The sequence below is a fragment of the Dermacentor albipictus genome, chromosome 6, assembly GCF_038994185.2.
Source record: "Dermacentor albipictus isolate Rhodes 1998 colony chromosome 6, USDA_Dalb.pri_finalv2, whole genome shotgun sequence".
Taxonomy (NCBI): domain Eukaryota; kingdom Metazoa; phylum Arthropoda; class Arachnida; order Ixodida; family Ixodidae; genus Dermacentor; species Dermacentor albipictus.
Window position 1 is genome coordinate 84,585,760 of NC_091826.1, and position 5,056 is coordinate 84,590,815.

Here is a 5,056-nt window from a genome sequence, read left to right on the forward strand (position 1 = left end):
ATGCATGCACGTGCAAGAACACACACGCGAGCGCGTTTGTGCCCTCTCATTCTCTGCAGCCACGACATAATTTTCATCGACGTGTCGGCTGCAGTAACTTATGGGACATGCAGCCTCAGCCGTCGACACTGGCAGCCGGGACAACTGTGACGTAACTCGCCAACTACGCATAGCTTCATGCAGCACGAATCACTGCTCAACCTTGTTCTGAGATAGAAGTATGCCACTGCGTTCAAGACTCACTAAAGTTTCTGGTCTTTGTGTATTATTTTCTAATATTTGCGGGTGATTCAATATGTATGATCAAAAAGAGAGGTATGCTCTGTAGAACGTTAAGTCTGTTACATATCAGGACATATCATAGCCCAGTATGACGTCATCGTGCGGACACGAAGTCCCGACATGAAGTAAGACAGTGAAAACAGCCCTTAAATGTGCCAATGATAACCCGTTACAGTACTTCGGTAACTTACGGTGCTTATACAAAGGAACTAAGATAGAATTTAGACGTCTGTAATAACCCTCTGATACGGCATCAGTGCTTTGTTGCACTGTTGTGACATTTTATTTTTAATATCTCATAATCTGATGCGTGGACCCATCCCACTTTTGCGCAACTTATAAATCTATGTATTCGGGGCCTGTGTAAGGAAACGAAGGTAAGTTTCATTGTGGTAGTCATGACAGCCTACTGTATGTAAATATACCAACAAGCACATTTCAATTGAAATCAGTAGTCACTTAGCGCAGGAAAAGAAAGTGCTTAAATACTTTTCGTGCACATGGTCATGTTTGCATGAACGCACGTCTAATGGTTCTCTGCTTCATAAGTTAGGTTCATTGATTTGACGTTACCAAAAGATCAGGCTTGCAAAGCTGCAATACAATTAATATTGACTACGTGATTCCCCCCATTCTGCGCTGGAGTGATATATTCTCTCTATGCATGTGTGCGATGAGCCTTTCAGTTTTTATTTCCTATTTGACCTCTTTTCACGAAGGGAACGGACGTGTTTTCCGTTCACTAGCAAATTTCCTGGCACGCTTATCTTTTCATTGCCATGTTTGTATTTTCATGCATATCAATAGTAAAAAGCGGTATTACGTTTTACTTGACATTCGCGCGTCAGGGCGTACTATTTGAGTAATGCGGGAGACACATGGTGCGATTTTCCGTGCGATCGGTCGTACGACTATTCGCATCGGCTGCCGCACTCAACGGTTTCCCAACAGAACCCGCCGCATGCGGCGTCGCATCGCACGCCGCGCATGCGACCGACCGGCTGAATATTGTCATGCGTCTGCCGCGTCGGTCGGACGGCCGCAGCCAATGACAGCGCGGCATCGAGCCCACGACCTCCGACAGCCCTGCTGCTCAAGGGACGCCATTTTTTTATTTCTTTGGCAGAAGCGGCGCTAGTCGGACGAAAAAGAAAAATGAACGCCGCCGAAGTTCGTGCGAACGAAAATGAAGTTTTAATTGCATTGGTTCGCGGGCACCGCGCGCTGTGGGACCAGGCAAGCGTGGACTACCGGAACACAACACTTCGCACCGCAAGCTGGATTGCCGTCGCGAAGAGCTTAGGACTAGCAGGGACGAACGGTGAGTGCTCAGTGTTTAACTACCAAACATCTATTCTGTAGCCCAGCAACGAGGTCAATTTATGTGCGTGCGCGCGCGCGCGTGTGTGTGGTGTAACCTCGCAGATAATTGTCATTTCATCGCCATGTGTGTGGTGTAACCGCGCAGATAATTGTCATTTCATCGCCATGTGTCGTGAAAGTTGGCTGTCTGTTTCTGGCGTTTCGCAAACCCGTCCGTTCGTTTTGAAGGACCATTCTGTAGCTTAGACCGTTAATTTAGTTGATGTTGCAGATAAGCCTATTAATAAGCCGGTTATTATTATTATTATTCCGCGCGAATGTATCGTACTCTTTTCACGGCCTATATGATTCCGGCGGAGCTCCGCTCCGACTACTGGCGAAGCGCTAAAAGGAATGGCATAACGGCATGGGAGTGGAATTGTTAAATTATTCCGGCCAAATACCGAAAAAGGTAGCGGTCACATACACTCACTGAAAGAATGTTCACATTGCAAAGTAATATCAAATGCAGAGCTTGCCACAAGCTTATGCAGAACATGAAGCTCGCAAACATACTACATTCTCTAATGGTTTTGCCAGAAACCCTATAATTATGTTCATCGGAGCTTTAGTACAGGGCAGATGCATCAGTTGTAATTTTGTGTTCATTCTGTGCTCAGGAAAACTTCAGTAGCAGGTCAAATAGACAACTTATTGAATAGCATGTCAACATTTAGGTGCTGGTATTACTATGGCACTACTATGTGATTTGATTTAGAGAAAATGTATCAACTGTGCTTTTTCTCTGCAGATGACATAGTAAAAATAAGCAAACGATGGCGAAACCTGCGGGACACCTTCGCCAAGAAGCTGAGGGACGCCAGAAAGAAGAGTGGATCAGCAGCTGGGGAGCCCACATCCTCGTGGAAGCATTTCAAAGACATGCTTTTTCTGCGAGACACTCTGGAGCCGCGGCCGTGAGTAAACAAATCTTCACTGAACGCATCATCTTTATTGCATTATGGCTCTAAACAGGACGGGTGGTCACATGAACTTCGAAAAGAATTGGAGCAGTCAACATAGGCAAACCTGCAAGTGTTTGCGTTTTAGCCTACGGACATGGAAAAAAAAAAAGTGGGGGAGGTTGCCCTGAGCACACCTTGTCTTTTTTTTGGGGGGGGGGATGAATGCGCTTTATTAACTCATATACTGATATTTATATACTTAGAGGAGCAGCAAGCTCGGCTGCCCTTGTATTAAGAAATGCATCTTAACTTTAAGCCCATGCTTGACCTGATATGCCCGGCATGAATGCCTAAAGTCATCACATTTTGTTCATCATGCCAGGCACCATTTAGAGCAAGGTTCAAGGCTTCAAGTTGTATTTGTTGTCAGGGATTGCTTGCTTGGTGCAAGCAATCCCCAAGCATCAACATAATCTGCCATTATCTTTACTGCAGGACGAAGGCTGATCTTACCCGTGCTGCACTAGGCGGTTACAACTTGCAGCTGCAAACTGCCTAATTTCATCTCATTACCTCATTACCTCATTCTCTGCTTTCCTTGACTGTGCCTTTCTCTCGCCACCCATTCTGTAAGTCTATGCCCTACGCATTGCGTGGCCTGCCTAACTGCAGTTTTTATCTTAAACTAGAATATTGGCTATTCAGCTTACTCTCCGATTTACACCACGCTCTTCCTGTCTTTTTATGTTACACCTACTAACAGTTTTCATTCCATCAATCTTTGCACAGCCCTTAACTTCAGCTAAATTGTTAACCTCAACATTCTTACTCGATATGTGTGCACCAGTAGAATGCAATGACTGTACACTTTTTTTAACAATCCCAGTCAGGATTTCATAATGTCTGTCGTATGCATTCCAACCCATGCTTACATGCTGTAAATTTCCTTCTCATGATCGGGGTTCCCATTGAGTAATTGACTTAGATTTACATTTTCTCGGTTTAAAGTCGTAACTCATTTGTTGCAATTCATCCCCAGTGTTGTGGAATGTCATCTACAAACCGAAAGTTGAGATATTTGCTGTTGATCTTTTAAGCCTTCCCAGTGTAAAGCTTGAATACTTACTCTATGCATGCAGTGAATGGCATGGCACTGTCTCCTTGTCTTACCTTCTTTATTGGCAATTTTGTACTTGTGCAAGAATAAGGTAGCTGTATAATATTTTTAAATGTTTCTTAAGAATTTCACGTATGTCTCCAGTACTCCTTGATTATGCAATGCTTCCGTCTAGTGCCTTGCATTGCCATAAAAGGGCAGTACAGGTACCATCACAATTTCCTCATTTGCATTTTTACAATTTCAGCAGAATTGGTAGGCATGAGTTATCGAAACAAGTCAGTCAACATGTTCAGCTGTTGCCCTGGCAAAGACAAATCTATATGACAAAAAGGCATTATGTATCAAACAGTTGTTCACTCAACGCACAAATTGCAAAGCAACAAAGTGAAATTTAAACTGTGTTCTTGTGTTCTTTTGCAGAACGACAACCAACCTCGACTTGGATGAAGATTCGGCGCAAGAAATTCTGAGCCAATGTTCCGAAAGCCCTTCCCAAATACTCCTGCCCATGATTCACACAGATCACACCGACACAGACACCACACAAACAAACACTATTAATTATGCCCCATCTACTTCTACATATCTTTCAGGCTCTGCAGCTCATTCCTCTTCACAATCTTTTCCTTCTTTGCCTTCTCCTCAAGATGTTTCTACTGCCTTTTCACACAATTCTCCAACCTCTTCTCTAGAAAAAACACGAAAAACTAAGCGCAAGAAAGATGACACAGACAGACTTCTTGATGACATAAACAAAGAGCTAGACACAAAGATATCAAACAACGAACACTTTTTATTATCCCTCAATGGTCAAATGAGCAGGGTGCCTGACCATCTTTTGGGTCTGTGCAAGATACATATCATCGATATCCTGAATCACTATGAGGCAGGAATTGTCCCAACTAGCTTGGTGCCACTCAGGCCACCTCAAGAAGAGGCTATGTAGCCTGTACAAAGAACTTTGTGCTTCAAAGTGTTATTTACACTGGCTTTACTCAACAAAGTATAACAAAACATAGACGTTTCGCCACCTATGCGGGTGGCATTGTCAGTACACAATGGCAACAAATGAGAAATACATCCTATTTATCTATGAAAGTGCCGTAAACATCCGGCAAACATCCACACTAGCACGGGAGCACCGATGGGGCCCAAGAAAGTTCGTAGAATCATGGTTCATCCGTCGTAATCAATCTTCATGTAACTCTAACCGTGGCCCCCTGCCGGATGTTTACGGCACTTTCATAGATAAATAGGATGTATTTCTCATTTGTTGCCATTGTGTACTGACGATGCCACCCGCATAGGTGGCGAAACGTCTATGTTTTGTTATACTTTGTTGAGTAAAGCCAGTGTAAATAACACTTTGAAGCATGAGTTCCCCTGG

General features: G+C 43.8%; 1 long non-coding RNA gene across 1 annotated transcript; it reads left to right on the forward strand.

Moving 5' to 3' along the window:
• The first annotated feature begins 1,205 nt into the window (after positions 1-1,205).
• On the forward strand, positions 1,206-4,650 carry LOC139046948 (uncharacterized). Its single transcript, XR_011506999.1, has 3 exons — positions 1,206-1,603; positions 2,396-2,561; positions 4,090-4,650. It is a non-coding gene; the product is annotated as an uncharacterized lncRNA (long non-coding RNA).
• Positions 4,651-5,056: the final 406 nt, after the last annotated feature.